General features: G+C 33.0%; 1 long non-coding RNA gene across 1 annotated transcript; it reads left to right on the top strand.

Moving 5' to 3' along the window:
• Window positions 1-334: 334 nt before the first annotated feature.
• Window positions 335-3,172, top strand: LOC139496427 (uncharacterized). Its single transcript, XR_011657655.1, has 3 exons — window positions 335-463; window positions 1,378-1,602; window positions 3,096-3,172. It is a non-coding gene; the product is annotated as an uncharacterized lncRNA (long non-coding RNA).
• The last annotated feature ends 918 nt before the right edge of the window (window positions 3,173-4,090 follow it).

Below are 4,090 nucleotides of genomic sequence, written 5' to 3'. Positions count from 1 at the left end.
TAGTGTTTCTGGAAGACAAATCACATCACATTCGGCTACAGATTCACCAAGGTGTACTTCAAGTCACGTGACGTATTTACAATGAGACTTCCAACTCTTCTGCTGTGTATTGCGATTACGGTCTTGCCATCCATAAATGGCCATACACCGGAATATTTTGCAAGCATAGGGCAACCAATGGGTATACAGGGACTACCAACGAGTCCAATTCAACTTCCGATACCGATGAGTACAATGTCACAGCCGATGAGTCCATTTATAGGACCGATACCGATGAGTCCAATGGGACAGCCGATAAGTCCATTTGGACAGCCGATGAGTCCATTGGGAGAGACGATGAGTCCATTTGGAGGACCGATACCGATGGATACATTTGGACAGCCGATAAGTCCATTTGGACAGCCGATGAGTCCATTGGGAGGACCGATTAGTCCAATGTCACAGCCAATGAGCAACCAGTATGGTTTGTATTGAATTACCAGTTCTATTATCTAGTCAATACAACATTTTAACGTTAAATTGATATGTTTAGTTTAATAAGATATTTTCATTCTCAATTTTACTTATCACTTTGTTTACAATTTGATTTTTTTTATCACATTTAAAAAAAAAAGTAGATACAAGCACTGTGCTTGTTCTACACATTAAGAATATAACAACAACATGTATGAAAAAAGAGATTAATAACCATCCATCAGATCCTTATCAGATTATTAAACTACAGGTGCTGATCTAACAATAAAAGCTCTGTAGTAAAACACCCTGTATTACATCGGGTACTATTAATAAGATTCGTTATAACAAAAGCTATTTGAAATAGGAATTGTTTGATAAATGCGATGTTTTTCAATTGTTATGTGTTAATACATTTTGTTACTGGTATAATATTTTTTCATAAAATGGCATTATATATGTACATGTATATATGGAAAAAAAACATCATTTGTAAATCTCTAATTTAGAATTGAAGCTTCGTTTTGTAAATTTATTGAGGTGAAAACGCGTTGACCGAAGTACATTCAAAAACTGTGTGGTTGCCCGACTGGTTATAGTACTTACTACTGTACTCATTAGCAAGTCAACACTGAGACACTGATGTTGTGAGTTCGAACTCCTCTCGTGTGGGTGCACTCGACTCCAATCGTAATTGACTAGGATTGTCAGTTTTCCTATCTAAGGTCGGTTGTTTTTGTCCGGTAACTTCGGCTTTCTCAACCAATTAAAACTGACCTCCACGAAATAGCCGTAATATAGTGCTTAATATTGGTGTTTCAGATTGACACGAGATTGATGTAAGCCAATCATAAAACGTATTGTAATGAAACATACATGTTATGTAATTATAACTCTTTTATGATCAATTAATTTCCGGTATAGGAAGAATATGGTGTACTTGCCGTCGGCGATGTCGTTATAGGGAATGGACTGTGAGAAACACATGTGTATTTCCATTTTACCCCAGATACTGGAACACATGTTGTAAATATCTCAGCAATTATCAAACGTTATCTATGTCACGTGGTTTTGGAATGCCAACTTTCCCACAGTATCCTCCAACTTACCCTGGAATGGGAATACTTCCACCAAAATAAAACAAAGCAGGTAAGCACTCTGAAATAAAAAAAAATATAATGTCATGATATGTAATGTTGCTATTTCACTAAAAGTCGGTGCAACAATTGATTCTTGACATACCCCTTTCATTTTATCCCTGTAACACGAACACAAATTGTTAGGTTTCAAGCATTTATCAAACTCTCAGAATCTTCCAATAAACCCGGTCATTTCTGATCTTCGATAAGAACTATTTATATCAGTGAATATTCCTGTAGTCGTTATTCTGTGTTTTTTTGTATACTTGTCTTCTTGTTAACACCTAAAAATAAGTTCATTTTGGTATTTTTGTTTATCTTCTAAATACATGATCAGTCGTGATGATCAATTTAAAAAAAATAATGTTTGTATTGTTATCAAACAGAATTTAGTCACATTTCTTTGTGGTAATTATTTTCAATGATCGAGACGGTTTGGGGTGGTCAAGAAAAGATTAGTAGAGATATTATTTTTTTTTTGCCAGTGACATCACCTTTCCACTTTTTTAATTTGATATGTTAATTTCTTTGAATACCCGTCATGTCTTTTCATTTCTTTATAAGGATTATAAGCATTTAAACAAAATTAATAGTTGCGGAATACTAATGTGAATCAGGAAATTCGAAAATCATATACCACAGACTTTTTGCTAACTCTTTGGTGGTGTTGTTTTCTCTTTGACACTTGTCCTATTTCCATTAAAATTACAATGATCACTTGACAAACAAACTTTTCAATATTAGGAAAATAAAGCAATTATAATAGCTTTACAATTTTAAATGTTATGACAAAGCTTTACCATACTGGTAATCAAACAAAAAGAGACTGAAGACACAATTTCATAATTTTATGTTTTTCTAAAGGAACTGTTTGCTATTTGTTGGAAAGTCATTTAAAGAATATGAAATATGTAAACGCGAATTTTGATTATTATAGACCGTTACATATTACAAACTACAAATCAATTTCTGAACATTTTCCACGATTGTACTATTTCTTGATTTTGTAATAACTGTAGCATGATATAATGTACTGAAGGGAGTTAGCTGCTCAGTTTCAAAATTATAAGTTTTCAAAAAACTACTTTACATTGGTAGGTGATTAATTAAGGAACAAAAAGAGCAAAAAATATATAGGTCAATATGCTTGTTTTCGAGACAAATGAAAATCAAAATTTTACAGGACATAAACAGATGGATAATCATTATAAATTTATAAAAAGAACAATAGCGGTCAATGGGCACATTTTTTAAGGCATTCACATGAATACAAATAGAGCATTCCGAAAATCTGACAAAAATTCCAATACATGACAAGCGAACATCCTTAATATTACCGGATTTGGAAAAACATAAGCAACACCACGAGTGTCACATGTGGAGCAGGATCTGCGTACCCTTCCGGAGTACCTAGGATACCTCCAGTTTTTGGTGGGATTCGTGTTGCTTTGTTTTAAGTTTTCTATGTTGTGTCTTCACCCTGTTATATGTTTTGTTTTGCAGATAGAGGACAGATGTGGAACAAACCGACAAATAGTGGATTTATTTCAAGCTATATGAATAAAGAATAAGCATTTCAACTAACTGCTTTTCTTTTTTTTGATATTTATTATAGAGCGACATATTCAAAATATATAAGAAAAGTTTGCAAGGGTCAATCTCTTATCTCGTTCGTGTTTGAGATAAAATTTTACATTGTAAAGCAATTGAAACTATATGCACAAACATACACATGAAATAACACACTAACACAGATATACACAAAAAAATCTGCATACACTGTGACTTCAAACACACATATATTGATAAGAATAGAATTAAACACATATGCATTGAACAAATTTGTACTGACAAGAAATAAACAACAACTGATAATAATATGTGTTAAATGCACATGAAATAAACACACCCGAGTTAAATACACATGAACTGATATGCATAAACCAGAAACATGAAGATACATGGAGTTCGATCACGTTTACAAATGATACCACCGCAGTATATTCTTAGTCTTAGTACAGATCTTTACGAAAACCGAAATCGGAACCTGAACAGATACTTAATACGACAATGGTTGTTCAAAAGTATTCGCTGTAAATGACAACTTGCACTTAATATTAACGATTTTCGGTACTTATACATCTTCGAATTTCAAATGTTTGGTTTTGAGCGTTCCTGGTGAAGGTACAACCAAAAAGCGCTTCGGACGCAATAAATTATTAAGCGTGTTGTTTTCCGTTTTTTATATCGATTATATGTAGAGAATTTTCGGGATTTTTTTTTCCAAACAATCCATAAAATAAATAGTTCGGCTATTTCAAAGGTTGAGCAATAAAAAATGAAAGGCAGACTGTTTTTTGATAGACTTTGGCAAGTTATTTTCTGTCATATGATCTAGAAAACTATCAATCTGGATAACAACCGGTTAACTACTGATTAGTATCGTGGAAAATTAATAGCACAAATGTATTGCGTTTTTAGCTCATTTGTTTGGATCT

This window comes from Mytilus edulis, chromosome 11 (assembly GCF_963676685.1).
Source record: "Mytilus edulis chromosome 11, xbMytEdul2.2, whole genome shotgun sequence".
Lineage (NCBI taxonomy): Eukaryota > Metazoa > Mollusca > Bivalvia > Mytilida > Mytilidae > Mytilus > Mytilus edulis.
Note: the sequence above shows the minus strand (reverse complement) of the source record. Positions and strands in the feature narration are given on the sequence as shown.